The sequence below is a fragment of the Pleurodeles waltl genome, chromosome 7, assembly GCF_031143425.1.
Source record: "Pleurodeles waltl isolate 20211129_DDA chromosome 7, aPleWal1.hap1.20221129, whole genome shotgun sequence".
Lineage (NCBI taxonomy): Eukaryota > Metazoa > Chordata > Amphibia > Caudata > Salamandridae > Pleurodeles > Pleurodeles waltl.
The window spans coordinates 1548486795-1548505045 of record NC_090446.1 but is presented as its reverse complement, the minus strand read 5'-3'; the positions used below and the strand labels follow the sequence as shown (position 1 = coordinate 1548505045).

The 18251-nt window shown below is 48.3% G+C and overlaps 1 protein-coding gene across 2 annotated transcripts in view; it reads left to right on the top strand.

The window, feature by feature from the left end:
* BCAM (basal cell adhesion molecule (Lutheran blood group)) overlaps nucleotides 1-18251 on the top strand; it is a 233016-nt gene that overhangs the window by 94018 nt on the left and 120747 nt on the right. The window lies entirely within an intron of this gene.

Sequence of the window (18251 nt, the reverse complement as noted above, 5' to 3'; positions counted from 1 at the left end):
GACCTGGTGAGAGCCCCACAAGTCACCCCATCTTGGATTTCCCTAGGTGTCTAGTTTTAAAAAATGCACAGGTTTGGTAGATTTTCATAGATGCCAGCAGAGCTAGAAAACAAAACCCACAGCTAGGCACTTTCCAAAAAAAGCTCTGTTTTCTTTGGGAAAATGTGATGTGTCCACGTTGTGTTTTGGGGCATTTCCTGTTGTGGGCACTAAGCCTACCCACACAAGTGAGGTACCATTGTTATCAGGAGAAGTGGGGGGAACACTGGGTGGAAGGAAATTAGTGGCTCCTCTCAGATTCCAGAACTTTCTGTCACTGAAATGTGAAGAAAAGGTGTTTTTTGGACAAATTTTGAGGTTTGCAAAGGATTCTGGGTAACAGAACCTGGTGAGAGCCCCACAAGTCACCCCATCTTGGATTCCCCTAAGTGTCGAGTTTTCGAAAATGCACAGGTATAGTATGTTTCCCTAGATGCCGGCTGAGCTAGAGGCCAAAATCTACAGCTAGGCACTGTAGGAAGTTGGCTCTGTATATACTATCTCAAAGTGAGAGATAGTGTGCACAGAGTCCAAGGGTTCCCCTTAGAGGTTGATAATGGCAAAATTAGATAATTCTAATGCTCTATTTTGTGGTAGTGTGGTTGAGCAGTAGGCTTATCAGAGGGTAGTGTTAAGCATTTGTTGTATACACACAGGCAATAAATGAGGAACACACACTCAAAGACTTAACTCCAGGTCAATAGTTTTTATATAGAAAAATATATTCTCTTAATTTATTTTCGAACCACAAGATTCAAGATTTGAAGTAAATACATAAAATGCAAGGTACTCCACACAGGTAAGTGAGGAACTTTGAATTTGAGCAGTAACTTACACAGTATAGGTTAAAATGGCAATAAGCTATTTTAAAAGTGAACACAGTGCAAAAATCAACAGTTCCTGGGGGAGGTAAGTATTGGTTAGTTTCTCAGGTAAGTAAAGAACTTACAAGTTAAATTTCCTGGGCATAGGCAGCCCACCGTTGGGGATTCAAGGAAACCCCAAAGTCGCCGCACCAGCAACACAGGGCCAGTGAGGTGCAGAGGTCAAAGGAGGGCCCAAAACACATAGGCGCCTATGGAGGACAGGGGTGCTCCGGTTCCAGTCTGCCAACAGGTAAGTACCTGCGTCTTCGGAGGGCAGACCAGGGGGGTTTTGTAGAGAACTGGGGGAGGAGAGGGGGGGCACAAACAGGCACACAAAACACACCCTCGGCGGCAGAGGGGCGGCTGGGTGCAGTGTGCTTAGCAGGCGTCGGGTTTTCAATAGAAGTCAATGGAGGGACCCGGAGGTCACTCTAGCAGTGCAGGCAGGGCACAGGGGGGGCTTCTCGGGCCAGCCACCGACTGGGCTAGGCAGAGGTTCGCCCGACGGTCACTTACTTACTGGAGTTCGGTTCCCTCTGGTCCTGGGGGCTGCAGGTGCAGTACTTGGTCCAGGTGGGGGGGTTCTTTGTTCCAGGCAGTGGCGGTCAGGGGGAGCCTCTGGATCCTCTCTGCATGCGTCACTGTGGGGGTGCAGGGTGGTCGTCTCAGGTTACTCATGAGGTCGCAGTCGCCTGTGAGTCCTCTCTGCAGTGTTGGTTCTTTGGAGCTCGAGCCGGGGGTGTTGTGAGCAGAGGGTGAAGTCTCACGCTTCCGGCGGGAAGAGTGAGTTCTTTAAAACTTGCTTCAAAGTTGCAAAAATGTTGCTGTTGGTGAACACTGGTGTTGTTCTTGGGAGTTTCTTGGTCCTTCGGTTCAGGCCAGTCCTCTGAGGCTTCAGAGGTCGCTGGTCCCTGTCGGACGCAGGTTCTTTGAGTCTGGAGACAGGCCGGTAGGGCTAGGGCCAATTCAGTTGTCGTCTCCGTCGTCTCTGCAGGGCTTTCAGGTCAGCAGTCCTTCTTTGTGTAGGTTGCAGGAATCTGATTTCCTGGGTTCTGGGTCGCCCCTAAATATTAAATTTAGGGGTGTGTTTAGGTCAGGAGGGCAGTAGCCAATGGCTACTGTCCTGGAGGGTGGCTACACCCTCTTTGTGCCTCCTCCCTGAGGGGAGGGGGGCACATACCTTATGCAATTGGGGGAATCCTCCAATCTCAAGATGGAGGATTTCTCAAGGCAGGGGTAACCTCAGCTCAGGACACCTTAGGGGCTGTCCTGACTGGTGGGTTACTCCTCCTTGTTTTTCTCATTATCTCCTCCAGCCTTTCCGCCAAAAGTGGGGGCGGGCATCTCCACTAGCTGGGATGCCCTGGGGTGCTGTAACAAAAGGGGTGAGCCTTTGAGGCTCACCGCCAGGTGTTAAAGTTCCGGCAGGGGGAGGTGAGAAGCACCTCCACCCAGTAGAGGCTTTGTTCCTGGCCACAGAGTGACAAAGGCACTCTCCCTATGTAGCCAGAAACCCGCCTGGTTGTGGCAGGCTGGCAGAAACTGGTCAGCCTAGCACTAGGAGTCGGACTGGTATTCAGGGGGCATCTCTGAGATGCTGTAGGAAAGTAGCCTCTTTCTAGCCTTGTTACCCCCACTTTTTCCCTGTTTTTGAGTATATGTCAGGGTCTTTTTACTGTCTCACTGGGATCCTGCTAGCCAGGACCCCCGTGCTCATAAATTTGTGGCCTGTATGTGTTCCCTGTGTGGTGCCTAACTGTATCACTGAGGCTCTACTAACCAGAACCTCAGTGTTTATGCTCTCTCTGCTTTCTAAAATTGTCACTGCAGGCTAGGGACTAACTTTACCAATTCTCATTGGCACACTAGAACACCCTTATAATTCCCTTGTATATGGTACTTAGGTACCCAGGGTATTGGGGTTCCAGGAGATCCCTATGGGCTGCAGCATTTCTTTTGCCACCCATAGGGAGCTCTGACAATTCTTACACAGGCCTGCCACTGCAGCCTGAGTGAAATAACGTCCACGTTATTTCACAGCCATTTTCACTGCACATAAGTAACTTATAAGTCACCAATATGTCTAACCCTCACTTGTTGAAGGTTAGGTACCAAGTTACTTAGTGTGTGGGCACCCTGGCACTAGCCAAGGTGCCCCCACATTGTTCAGGGCAAATTCCCCGGACTTTGTGAGTGCGGGGACTCCATTACACGCGTGCACTACACATAGGTCACTACCTATGTGTAGCGTCACAATGGTAACTCCGAACATGGCCATGTAACATGTCTAAGATCATGGAATTGTCACCTCAATACCATTCTGGTATTGGGGGGACAATTCCATGATCCCCCGGGTCTCTAGCACAGAACCCGGGTACTGCCAAACTGCCTTTCCTGGGGTTTCCACTGCAGCTGCTGCCAACCCCTGAGACAGATTTCTGCCCCCCTGGGGTCTGGGCAGCCCAGTTCCAGGAAGGCAGAACAAAGGATTTCCTCTGAGAGAGGGTGTTACACCCTCTCCCTTTGGAAATAGGTGTGAAGGGCTGGGGAGGAGCAGCCTCCCCCAGCCTCTGAAATGCTTTGATGGGCACAGATGGAGCCCATCTCTGCATAAGCCAGTATACACCGGTTCAGGGATCCCCCAGCCCTGCTCTGGCGTGAAACTGGACACTCCCCTGACCAGTACCTCCCAGGGGAGGTGCCCAGAGCTCCTCCAGTGTGTCCCAGACCTCTGCCATCTTGGATTCAGAGGTGTTGGGGCACAATGGACTGCTCTGAGTGGCCAGTGCCAGCAGGTGACGTCAGAGACCCCTCCTGATAGGTGCTTACCTCTTTCAGTAGCCAAGCCTCCTTTCTTAGTAGCCAAACCTGGCTATTTAGGGTCTCTCCTCTGGGCTATTCCTCAGATAACGAACGCAAGAGCTCATCAGAGTTCCTCTGCACTTCCCTCTTCGACTTCTGCCAAGGATCGACCACTGACTGCTCCAGGACACCCGCAAAACTGCAACAAAGTAGCAAAAAGACTACCAGCAACATTGTAGCCTCATCCTGCTGGCTTTCTCAACTGTTTTCTGGTGGTGCATGCTCTGAGGGCTGTCTGCCTTCACCCTGCACTGGAAGCCAAGAAGAAATCTCCTGTGGGTCGATGGAATCTTCCCCCTGTTAATGCAGACACCAAACTTCTGCATCACCGGTCCTCTGGGTCCCCTCTCATCCTGACGAGTGTGGTCCCTGGAACACAGGAGCTGTGTCCAAGTGTCTCCCACAGTCCAGTGGCCCTTCTGTCCAAATGTGATGGAGGTAAGTCCTTGCCTCCCCACGCCAGACAGCAAACCTGTGTACTGCGTGATTTGCAGCTGATCCGGCTTCTGTGCACTTTCCCAGGACTTCCTTTGTGCACAGCCTAGCCTGGTTCCCCAGCACTCCGTCCTGCAATGCCCAACTCGCTGAGTTGAAATCCGACGTCGTGGGACCCTCCTTTGTGGCTCTGAGTCGACTGATGTCCTCATTTCTTCCAAGTGCCTGCTCTGGTACTTCTGCGGGTGCTGTCTGCTTCTGTTGGGGCTCTCTGAGTTGCTGAGCGCCCCGTATGTCTCCTCCCCCAAGGGGCAACATCCTGGTCCTTCCTGGTCCCCAGCAGCACCCAAAATCCTCAACAGCGACTCTTGCAGCTAGCAAGGCTTGCTTGCGGTATTTTTGCGTGGAAACACTTTTGCTCCCACCAGCACGCCATGGGACATCTTCTCACCAAAGGGGAAGTTCCTGGCACCTTCTGTTGTTGCAGAATCTTTGGCTTCTTCCGCCCGGAGGCAGCCCTTTTGCACCTTCATCCGGGGTTTAGTAGGCTCCTGCCCCCCCGGACACTTGCGTGACTCTTGGACTTGGTCCCCTTCCTTTACAGGACCTCAGGTCCAGGAATCCATCTTCAGTGCTTTGGTAGCAGTTGTGGTTCTTGCAGAATCCCCTATCTCGACTTTACTGTCTTTCTGGGGTAGTAGGGTAACTTTACTCCTACTTTTCAGGGCCTTGGGTTCCCTTGGACACCCTTACTGTTTTCTTACAGTCCCAGTGACCCTCTACAACCTCCCATAGGTCTGGGGTCCATTCGTGATTCGCATTCCACTTTTTGAGTATATGGTTTGTGTTGCCTCTAGACCTATGTTACTTACCTGTTTTGGGTTTGTGTACATATAATTTGTGCATATTACTTACCTCCTAAGTGAGGGTATCCTCTGAGATACTTTTGGCATATTGTCACTAAAATAAAGTAACTTTATTTTTAGTAACTCTGTGTATTGTGTTTTCTTATGATATTGTGCTATCTGATATAATTGGTATAGTAGGAGCTTTGCATGTCTCCTAGTTCAGCGTAAGCTGCTTTGCCATAGCTATCTTCTATCAGCCTAAGTTGCTAGAAACACCTCTATTCTACTAATAAGGGATAACTGGACCTGGCACAGGGTGTAAGTACCACAAGGTACCCACTATATGCCAGGCCAGCCTCCTACAGATGCCCTCTGGGAGCATTATACAATAAATTCCAAACTGGCATCAGTGTGCATTTATTGTTATGAGAAGTTTGATACCAAACTACCCAGATTTCAGTGTAGCCATTATGGAACTGTGGAGTTTGTGTTTCACCAAAGCCCAGACCATATACTCTTATGGCTCCCCTGCACTTACAATGTCTACGGTTTGGCTTAGACACTGTAGGGGCATAGTGCTCATGCACTGGTTCCCTCACCTATGGTATAGTACACCCTGACTTAGGACTGTAAGGCCTGCTAGAGGGGTGACATATCTATGCCATAGGCAGTGTGAGGTTAGCATGGCACTCTGAGGGGAGTGCCATGTCGACTAAGTCATTTTCTCCCCGCCAGCACACACAAGCTGTGAGGCAGTGTGCATGTGCTGAGTGAGGAGTCCCCAGGGTGGCATAAGATATGCTGCAGCCCTTAGAGACCATCCGTGGCCACAGGGCCCTTGGTACCAGGAGGTACCATTTACAAGGGACTTATCTGTGTGCCAGGGCTGTGCCAATTGTGGGAACAAAGGTACAGTTTAGGCAAAGAACACTGGTGCTGGGGCGTGGTTAGCAGGGTCCTAGCACACTTTCAATCAAAACTGGCATCAACAAAAGGCAAAAAGTCAGGGGGTAACCATGCCTAGGAGGCATTTCCTTACCATCACTTTGCAAAAAACACATCAGATTTCAATGTAAAAATGTGATGTGTCCGTGTTGCGTTTCCGGTCGCGAGCATTAGTCCTACCCATGCAAGTGAGGTACCATTTTTATTGGGAGACTTGGGGGAACACCGAATAGCAGAACAAGTGTTATTGCCCCTTGTCTTTCTCTACATTTTTTCTTTCCAAATGTAAGACAGTGTGTAAAAAAGACGTCTATTTGAGAAATGCCCTGTAATTCACATGCTAGCTTGGGGATCCCGGAATCCAGAGATGTGCAAATAACCACTGCTTCTCAACACCTTATCTTGTGCCCATTTTGGAAATACAAAGGTTTTCTTGATACCTATTTTTCACTCTTTATATTTCAGCAAATTAATTGCTGTATACCTGGTATAGAATGAAAACCCGTTGCAAGGTGCAGCTCATTCATTGGCTCTGGTTACTGAGGGATCTTCATAAACCTACAAGCCCTATATTATGTTATTGGGGGTTGGATCCTCCTACTGGGGTGGATGGTTTTGGAGCTCACTGCATGGCCTGTGGTGCACTGTGTGTGGTGGAGGTGATGGACGATGGGTGAGAAGCATTGAGGGGAGGCTTGCACACTGTGGTCGGGGCGCGTCGGTGGTGTTGGTTGGTGATGCAGCATTGCGGTTGTCTTCAGTTGTTTGTTTTTGAATATATTCAAGGGAAAGGTCCATTCCTCACGATTGCCCCAGTATGAAATGCGCGCCACAATGAGGACCATTTTGTTGGATTTTTTTATATATATATATATATATATATATATATATATATATATGTTCGATGGCATGTGTAGCTGCAGATACACATGCTTTGCACATCCCGCCATCTAGTGTTGGGCTCGGAGTGTTACAAGTTGCTTTTCTTCTAAGAAGTCTTTTCGAGTCACAAGATCGAGGGACTCCTCCCCTTTCGGCTCCATTGCGCATGGGCGTCGACTCCATCTTAGATTGTTTTTTTCCACCATTGGGTTCGGACGTGTTCCTTTTCGCTCTGCGTTTCGGTTCGGAAAGATAGTTAGAATCTCGGAAAATTTGACGGTATTGTTTGCGTTCGGTATCGGGTTAGTTACAACAGATCGACACCGAATTTTGAAGAGCTACGGTGGCCCTTCGGGGTTTTCGATCCCCGTCGGGGCCTGGTCGGCCCGACCACGTGCATCTTCAAGGCTAATGGAACGGACCCCATTCCGCTTCTGCCCCAAATGTCACAACAAGTATCCTTATACAGATCAGCATCTGGTCTGTAACTTGTGTTTGTCTCCAGAACACAAAGAAGATACTTGTGAAGCCTGTCGAGCGTTTCGGTCGAGGAAGACATTAAGAGACCGAAGAGCGAGAAGACTAAAAATGGCGTCGGCGCCGACAGGACAAAAACACTTGGAGGAGGAAGAAGAAACCTTCTCCATCGAGGATTCGGACTCGGACGAGGTCGATCCCGAACAGACGCTGAAAACCATGAGTAATACATCGACACACAAAACTCACGGAAAGACCACTAAAGCCCAGGAGACGCCACCGCCAGCAGGCCATGGCTTAACCCGGAAAATAGGTGACTGACCATCGACACCGAAAAAGGACACGCATGTGTCGAAGACATCCGACTCCGGTCGAGATACCGGCACAGAGCAGACTCGACCCGAGACAGCGGGTCAGAGCAATTTCGGCACTGAGAGGACGGCACCGAAGCGAGTCAGCACCGAGAGACCGGAACGCAGAAAATGTAAAAAGTGTCATCCGAGCCGAAAAAGACTGCCGAAAAAGTTTCCATACCAAAACATCCGGCCTCAGAACCGAAATCAAGTTCCTACACAGAGGAACAGGGACTGTCCTCACAAATGCAAGGACATAGGTTCGGACAAGAACTAAGGTCAATGGAGCCAGATTATACTCGGAGAAGGCTCCACATCCAAAAAGACACAGGGAAGATAAGTACTCTTCCGCCAATTCGGATGAAAAGAAGACTTGCCTTCCAAGAGAAAGACAAGCAGCCACAGGCAAAGGTGGCAAGACAAGTAACCCCGCCACCATCTCCACCACGCTCAACACAACCTTCACCGGTAGCCACTCCACCACTGATGCAGTCCCAACTCATACTGGAATGAGTCAGGATGATCCCGACGCATGGGATCTTTATGATGTGCCAGTATCAGATAACAGCCCAGACTGTTATCCAGCGAGACCGTCACCACCTGAGGACAGTACAGCCTACACATAGGTGGTGTCAAGAGCAGCGGCGTTTCATAATGTCACCCTGCATGCAGAGCCTATCGAGGATGACTTTATTTAACACACTATCATCCACACATAGCCAGTACCAAAGTCTCCCTATGCTTCCGGGAACGCTGAAACACTCCAAACAGGTGTTTCAGGAGCCTGTGAAGGGCAGGGCCATAACTCCAAGGGTGGAGAAGAAATACAAGCTGTCACCAACAGACCCTGTATACATCACGCAGCAATTAACACCAGACTCTGTGGTAGTAGGGGCAGCTCACAAGAGAGCGAACTCACACACCTCAGGAGTCGCACCACCTCCAGACAAGGAGAGTCGCAAGTTCGACGCTGCGGGGAAAAGAGTTGCAGCACAAGCGGCCAGCCAATGGCGCATTGCCAACTCACAGGCATTGCTAGCGAGATATGATAGGGGTCATTGGGACAAAATGCAACATTTCATTGAACACTTGCCCAAAGAGTTTCAAAAAAGGGCACAACAAGTGGTGGAGGAAGGACAGAGTATCTCGAACAATCAGATACGCTCTGCAATGGATGCAGCGGATACAGCTGCTAGGACAGTAAATACAGCAGTGACCATAAGGAGACACGCATGGCTGCGTACGTCAGGATTCAAGCTGGAAATACAATAAGCTGTGCTGAATATGCCATTTAACGGACAGCAGTTGTTTGGGCCGGAGGTGGACACTGCGATCGAAAAACTCAAAAAAGACACAGATACGGCCAAAGCCATGGGCGCACTCTACTCCCCACAGAGCAGAGGCACATTTCGTAAATCACAGTTTCGAGGGGGGTTTCGAGGACAAAGCACGGAACCCACAACCTCACAAACAAGGCCCACTTATCAGAGCTAATATCAGCGGGAAGTTTTCGGGGACACTATAGAGGAGGACAGTTCCCAAAAAGTAGAGGGAAGTTCCAAAGTCCCAAAACTCCACAGAACAAGCAGTGACTTCGACGTCACAAATCCCCAACACATAACACCAGTGGGGGGAGACTAACCAAGTTCTACAAACAATGGGAGGAAATAACAACAGACACTTGGGTCCTAGCAATTATCCAGCATGGTTATTGCATAGAATTTCTAAAATTCCCTCCAAATGTCCCACCGAAAACACACAATATGTCAAAACAACACATGGATCTTCTACAACTGGAGGTCCAAGCGTTGTTACAAAAAGATGCAATAGAACTGGTACCAATTCGTCAGAGAGGAACAGGAGTTTACTCGCTGTACTTTCTCATACCCAAAAAAGACAAAACTCTAAGACCTATATTAGACCTCAGAACATTAAATATCTATATCAAATCAGATCACTTTCACATGGTGACACTTCAGGACGTAATCCCATTGCTCAAACAACAAGACTACATGACAACACTAGACCTAAAGGATGCATACTTCCATATACCGATACATCCTTCACACAGAAAGTACTTAAGGTTTGTATTCCAAGGGGTACATTACCAATTCAAAGTGTTGCCATAAGGGATAACAACTGCGCCAAGAGTTTTTACAAAATGCCTGGCAGTAGTGTCTGCTCATATCAGAAGGCAGCAAATACATGTGTTCCCGTACCTAGACGATTGGTTAATCAAAACCAACACGCAAGAACGGTGTTCACAACACACAAAATATATCATAGAAACCCTCCACAAACTAGGTTTCTCACTCAACTACAAGTCACACCTTCAGCCGTGTCAAACACAGCAATACTTAGGGGCGACAATCAACACAACAAAAGGGATTGCCACTCCAAGTCCACAAAGGGTACAAGCATTTCACAATGTAATACAGGCCATGTATCCAAAACAAAAGATACAAGTGAAGATGGTGATTAAACTACTAGGCATGATGTCCTCATGCATAGCCATTGTCCCAAACGCAAGATTGCACATGCAGCCCTTACAACAGTGCCTAGCATCACAATGGTCACAGGCACAGGGTCAACTTCTACATCTAGTGTTGATAGACCGCCAAACATACACCTCGCTTCAATGGTGGAACAATGTAAATTTAAACCAAGGGCGGCCTTTCCAAGACCCAGTGCCTCAATACGTAATAACAACAGATGCCTCCATGATAGGGTGGGGAGCACACCTCAACCAACACAGCATCCAAGGACAATGGGACAATCAGCAGAGACAGTTTCACATAAATCACTTAGAACTACTGGCAGTATTTCTAGCGTTGAAAGCATTTCAACCGATAATAACCCACAAACACATTCTTGTCAAAACAGACAACATGACAACAATGTATTATTTGAACAAACCGGGAGGAACACACTCGACACAGTTGTGTCTCCTGGCACAAAGAATATGGCATTGGGCGATTCACAACCACATTCGCCTAATAGCGCAGTTTATTCCAGGAATTCAGAATCAGTTAGCAGACAATCTCTCTCGGGGTCACCAACAGATCCACGAATGGGAGATTCACCCCCAAATACTAAACACTTACTTCCAAAAATGGGGAACACCACAAATAGACCTATTTGCAACAAAAGAAAACGCAAAATGCCAAAACTTCACATCCAGGTACCCACAGCGTCACTCTCAGGGCAATGCGTTATGGATGAGTTGGTCAGGGATATTTGCATACGCTTTTCCCCCTCTCCCACTCCTTCCATATCTGGTAAACAAATTGAGTCAAAACAAACTCAAACTCATACTAATAGCACCAACTTGGGCAAGGCAACCTTGGTACACAACACTACTAGACCTCTCAGTAGTGCCTCATATCAAGCTTCCAAACAGACCAGATCTGTTAACTCAACACAAAGAACAGATCAGACACCCAAATCCAGCATCGCAGAATCTAGCAATCTGGCTCCTGAAGTCTTAGAATTCAGACATCTAGACCTCACAAAGGAAGTATGGAGGTCATAAAACAAGCAAGGAAACCAACCACAAGACATTGCTATGCAAATAAGTGGAAAAGATTTGTTCATTACTGCCATAATAAACAAATACAACCCTTGCACGCATCTGCTAAAGACATCGTCAGCTACCTACTGCACTTACAAAAGTCAAAGCTAGCTTTTTCATCCATTAAAATACATCTCACCGCAATTTCAGCTTATCTGCAAATTACGCACTCAACATCACTTTTTAGGATCCCAGTCATAAAGGCTTTTATGGAGGGTCTGAAAAGAATTACCCCACCAAGGACGCCACCAGTTCCTTCGTGGAACCTTAACTTTGTCTTAACACGGCTCATGGGTCCACCGTTTGAACTCATGCACTCATGTGAGATACAATACTTAACATGGAAAGTAGCATTTGTAATTGCCATCACATCTCTAAGAAGAGTAAGTGAGATACAAGCATTTACTATACAAGAACCCTTTATTCAGATACACAAGCATAAAGTAGTTTTACGAACAAATCCTAAGTTCTTACCAAACGTCATATCACCGTTCCACTTGAATCAAACAGTAGAACTACCAGTGTTCTTTCCAGAACCAGATTCTGTAGCTGAAAGAGCACTACATACATTAGACATCAAAAGAGCGTTAATGTACTACGTTGACAGAACAAAACAAATTCGAAAAACAAAACAATTGTTCGTTGCTTTCCAAAAACCTCATACAGGGAATCCAATATCCAAACAAGGCATTGCTAGATGGATAGTTAAATGCATTCAAACCTGTTATCTCAAAGCAAAAAGAGAACTGCCTATTACACCAAAGGCACACTCAACTAGAAAGAAAGGTGCTACCATGGCCTTTCTAGGAAACATTCCAATGACTGAAATATGTAAGGCAGCTACATGGTCCACGCCTCATACGTTTACCAAGCACTACTGCGTGGATGTGTTAACAACACAACAAGCCACAGTAGGTCAAGCTGTACTGAGAACTTTGTTTCAGACTACTTCCTCTCCTACAGGCTGAGCCACCGCTTTTGGGGAGATAACTGCTTACTAGTCTATGCACAGCATGTGTATCTGCAGCTACACATGCAATCGAACGGAAAATGTCACTTACCCAGTGTACATCTGTTCGTGGCATGAGTCGCTGCAGATTTACATGCGCCCACCCGGGAGCCTGTAGCCGTTTGAAGTTGATCTTGAACATTTGTAAATTTGTAAATATATCGCTTTAAGCCACATTATGTACATACATATTTACTCCATTGCATGGGCACTATTACTAGCATACACAACTCCTACCTCACCCTCTGCGGGGAAAACAATCTAAGATGGAGTCGACGCCCATGCGCAATGGAGCCGAAAGGGGAGGAGTCCCTCGATCTCGTGACTCGAAAAGACTTCTTCGAAGAAAAAATCAACTTGTAACACTCCGAGCCCAACACTAGATGGCGGGATGTGCAAAGCATGTGAATCTGCAGCATCTCATGCCATGAACAGATGTACACTGTGTAAGTGACATTTTCCATATATATATATATATATATCTATATATATATATATGTATGTGTGTGTGTGTGTATATACATACATATGTATGTGTATATTATTCTATGCTTAACATGTTCATAGGCATTGCATAGCTCCTAGATAAATTGTTATATTACATACTTATGAATCCCTGCTCTCGTTTTTATATCACACTGATCAAATGTTTTATTATCATAAGCATTTTGCTAGTCAAAAATTAAGGAAAGATAGATAAATGTTAAAAAAGTACACTTATTAATTACCTTCAAATAATAGAAATCTTGAAAGTCTGTGTTTATACAGTACTTCATTTCTTCTCATATTATACCCATTATTATATTCCTTGCACATATATTCCCTTGCTATGTATTTACATATCTATTTTTTACTGCAGCCCTACTGCACTAGAGAAAAGGGATATAAAAATAAATAAAATAAAATGCTAATTATAAATAGGTAAATTAAAGTTAAAATATATAAAAATTATAAATAAATGGAAATAGGAAAATATTAATAAAATAGTATATATAAATAAAATAAATAAAAAGTATATATAAATTTTCTCTCTTGCAAGCTTTACTCTGTCTCCCCATCACTCTCTCTATCAATCTATCCTCCGCTCCCACTCTCTCATCCCAAACCCGTTCTACTACTTTCATCTCAAAACTAACCCTCCCTAAGATCTTCCCTCCTCTACCACATCTAGCTCACCCCAAACCTCAGTTTACTACCATGATCTCCCAAACAACCCTACTAACTCTCCCTCATTTATCTCAACGTTCGCTCAGCCAAACCCTCCTGCTACTATGATCTCCCTGATCCTTTACACAGACTCTTCCCTCCCCCATCTATCCTTTACACATCCCAAGCCTCATCCAATTACAATAAACTCCCAATTAACACTTCTGGATTCTTCCCTCCTCTAGCCCTCCATTACTCTAGTCAATCCAACTAACAAACTCACATATCCGCAGCTCAAATTAACTCATAATAATACTAAAACTGTACTCCTATTTCCCTATACTAATTCCTTTTGGGTTCCAGAGTAGTGTGCAACTCACTGAAAAAAGATTTGATGCCTTGCCAGAGGTAGTAAGCGCTATATAAATACTATTGCAATACAATACAATACAATATATGCCCACAACCAGAAGAGTCCAGCAGACGTAACAGTATATTGCTTTGAAAAAGTTGACGTGGCAGGAAAAAGTTGGAGAAAATGGCTGTTTTTTCACCTCAATTTCAATATTTTTTATTTAAGCTGTTATTTTCTGTAGGAAAACCTTGTAGGATCTACACAAATTACCCAATGCTGAATTCAGAATTTCGTCTACGTTTCAGAAGTGTTTAGCTTTCTGGGATCCAGCATTGGTTTCACACCCATTCCTGTCACTGACTGGAAGGAGGCTGAAAGCGCAAAAAATCTTAAAAATGGGGTATGTCTCAGTAAGTGCCAAAAATGTGTTGAAAAATGTGGTTTTCTGATTCAAGTCTGCCTGTTCCTGATAGCTGGGAAGATGGTAATTTTAGCACCGCAAACCCTTTGTTGATGCCATTTTCAGAGAAAAACAACAAGGCCTTTTTCCCATTTTTTAAAAAACAAAATGAAATTTTCGCTGTATTTTGGCAAATGGTTGGCCTCCTCCAGGGGAACCCACAAACTCTTGGTATGTCTAGAATCCCTAGGATGTTGGAATAAAAGGATGCACATTTGGTGTGGATAGCTTATGTGGGAAAAAAGTTATGAAGGCCTAAGTGCGAAATACCCCAAATAGCCAATATAGGGTTCAGCCTGGTGGGGGAGTGCGGGGGGAGGCGCAGCTAAGGGGTTAATATTGCAAAAACTACTGACCAGGTTTATATCAAATAAACAAAAGATCAATATGTGGAACATAAGCTAGATTTCTGCCACATTTGGTGTAATTTCGTCCAGTGGTTCGAGCTGTAGTAATGTCCAAAGCATCTATGGGAGTTAACATGGGAAACACAGCTTTTATTACCCCCCTTTTTATCGGCCCCCGTTTGACAGATCACTCTAAAACATTTTGTGCGGAACAAGAATCACTGCCACACATTTTTTGGACAATTTTGTGAAGATTCGTCAAACGGAGACAAAAATATAGGCAAGTCAAAACGCTTTTTCTATGGAAACATGGTCCTAACTAGACCTACATAGTGGCGATCGCCACTAGGTAATATATAGCACGTATGTATTTTCGTGTGCATGTATATATGTATGTCACATGCATATATGTGTGTATATTGAACATCTGTTGACTAAACCTAGTGAAATAGGAGCACAACATTAAATGACACACTGGATTCTGCCACTTCAAAGATGACCCTTGCAGTGACCACGTGCCGAGATGTATGGCCGTCCACTGTCCTAGGGCGCTTCAGCGGTCTGCTCCTCTCTGTCAGCGGTCTCCTCCCCTCTGTCCACTGTCCTAGCACGCTTCAGCGGTCTGCTGCTCTCTGTCAGCGGTCTGCTCCTCTCTGTCCACTGTCCTAGCATGCTTCAGCGGTCTGCGCCCCTCTGTCCACTGTCCTAGCGTGTATCAGAGGTCTGCTCCCCTCTGTCCACTGTCCTAGCACGCTTCAGCTGTCTGCTCCCCTCTGTCCACTGTCCTAGCACGCTTCAGCGGTCTGCTCCCCTCTGTCCACTGTCCTAGCACGCTTCAGCGGTCTGCTCCCCTCTGTCAGCGGTCTGCTACTCTCTGTCCACTGTCCTAGCATGCTTCAGCGGTCTGCTCCCCTCTGTCTACTGTCCTAGCGTGTATCAGAGGTCTGCTCCTCTCTTCTCCACTGTCGTAGCACACTTCAGCGGTCTGCTCTCCTCTGTCCACTGTCCTAGCACACTTCAGCTGTCTGCTCCCCTCTGTCCACTGTCCTAGCGCACTTCAGCGGCCTTCTCCCCTCTGTCCACTGTCCTAGCGCACTTCAGCGGTCTGCTCCCCTCTGTCCACTGTCCTAGCGCGCTTCAGCGGCCTGCTCCCCCGTCCACGGTCGTAGCGCGCTTCAGCGGTCTGCTCCCCTCTGTCCACTGTCCTAGCGCACTTCAGAGGTCTGCTCCCCTCTGTCCACTGTCCTAGCGCACTTTAGAGGTCTGCTCCCCTCTGTCCTAGCGCGCTTCAGAGGTCTGCTCCCCTCTGTCCACTGTCCTAGTGTGCTTCAGAGGTCTGCTCCCCTCTACCCACTGTCCTAGCGTGCTTCAGCGGTCTCCTCCCCTCTGTCCACTGTCCTAGCACACTTCAGCGGTCTGCTCCCCTCTGTCCACTGTTCTAGCGTGCTTCAGCGGTCTGCTCCCCTCTGTCCACTGTCCTAGTGCGCTTCAGCAGTCTGCTCACTTCTGTCCACTGTTCTAGCACGCTTCAGCGGTCTGCTCCCCTCTGTCCCTTTGCTAGCACGCTTCAGCGGTCTGCTCCCCTCTGTCAGCGGTCTGCTCCTCTCTGTCCACTGTCCTAGCATGCTTCAGCGGTCTGCGCCCCTCTGTCCACTGTCCTAGCGTGTATCAGAGGTCTGCTCCCCTCTGTCCACTGTCCTAGCGTGTATCAGAGGTCTGCTCCTCTCTGTCCACTGTCCTAGCGTGTATCAGAGGTCTGCTCCTCTCTTCTCCACTGTCCTAGCGCGCTTCAGCGGTCTGCTCCCCTCTGTCCACTGTCCTAGCGCGCTTCAGCAGTCTGCTCCCCTCTGTCCACTGTCCTAGGGCGCTTCAGCGGCCTGCTCCCCGTCCACGGTCGTAGCGCGCTTCAGCGGTCTGCTCCCCTCTGTCCACTGTCCTAGCGCACTTCAGAGGTCTGCTCCCCTCTGTCCACTGTCCTAGCGCACTTTAGAGGTCTGCTCCCCTCTGTCCTAGCGCGCTTCAGAGGTCTGCTCCCCTCTGTCCACTGTCCTAGTGTGCTTCAGAGGTCTGCTCCCCTCTACCCACTGTCCTAGCGTGCTTCAGCGGTCTCCTCCCCTCTGTCCACTGTCCTAGCACACTTCAGCGGTCTGCTCCCCTCTGTCCACTGTTCTAGCGTGCTTCAGCGGTCTGCTCCCCTCTGTCCACTGTCCTAGTGCGCTTCAGCAGTCTGCTCACCTCTGTCCACTGTTCTAGCACGCTTCAGCGGTCTGCTCCCCTCTGTCCACTTTGCTAGCACGTTTCAGCGGTCTGCTCCCCTCTGTCAGCGGTCTGCTCCTCTCTGTCCACTGTCCTAGCATGCTTCAGCGGTCTGCGCCCCTCTGTCCACTGTCCTAGCGTGTATCAGAGGTCTGCTGTCCACTGTCCTAGCGTGTATCAGAGGCCTGCTCCTCTCTGTCCACTGTCCTAGCGTGTATCAGAGGTCTGCTCCTCTCTTCTCCACTGTCCTAGCACACTTCAGCGGTCTGCTCCCCTCTGTCCACTGTCCTAGCACACTTCAGCGGCCTGCTCCCCTCTGTCCACTGTCCTAGGGCGCTTCAGTGGACTGCTCCCCTCTGTCCACTGTCCTAGGGCGCTTCAGCGGTCTGCTCCCCTCTGTCCACTGTCCTAGGGCGCTTCAGCGGTCTGCTCCCCTCTGTCTACTGTCCTAGCACACTTCAGCGGTCTGCTCCCCTCTGTCCACTGTGCTAGGGCGCTTCAGCGGTCTGCTCCCCTCTGTCCACTGTCCTAGGGCGTTTCATTGGTCTGCTCCCCTCTGTCCACTGTCCTAGGGCGCTTCAGAGGTCTGCTCCCCTCTGTCCACTGTCCTAGCACGCTTCAGAGGTCTGCTCTCCTCTCTCCACTGGCCTAGCGCACTTCAGAGGTCTGCTCCTCTATGTCCACTGTCCTAGCACGCTTCAGCGGTCTGCTGCCCTCTGTCGATGGTCCTAGCACGCTTCAGCGGTCTTCTCCCCTCTGTCCATGGTCCTAGCACGCTTCAGCGGTCTGCTCCCCTCTGTCCATGGTCCTAGCACGCTTCAGCGGTCTGCTCCCCTCTGTCCATGGTCCTAGCACACTTCAGTGGTCTGCTCCCCTCTGTCCACTGTCCTAGCACGCTTCAGCTGTCTGCTCTCCACTGTCCTAGCACGCTTCAGCGGTCTGCTCCCCTCTGTTCACTGTCCTAGCGTGTATCAAAGGTCTGCTCCTCTCTTATCCACTGTCCTGGCAAGCTTCAGAGATCTGCTCTGTGTCCACTGTCCTGGCACGCTTCAGAGGTCTGCTCTGTGCCCACTGTCCTGGCACGCTTCAGAGGTCTGCTCTGTGTCCACTGTCCTGGCACGCTTCAGAGGTCTGCTCTGTGCCCACTGTCCTGGCACGCTTCAGAGGTCTGCTCTGTGTCCACTGTCCTAGCGCGCTTCCGAAGTCTGCTCTTTACGGGGTCCTCCTCTCTGCAGAGTTCTCTTCTCTGCAGGGTTCTCTGATCTTCAGGGCCCTCCTCCTCTCTGCAGGGTCCTCTTTGCAGAGACCTCTTCTTTGCAGGGTCCTCTCTCTGCAGGATTCCTTATCCTCAGAGACCGCCTCTCTGCAGGGACCTCCTCTCTGCAGGTTCTTACTCTCCG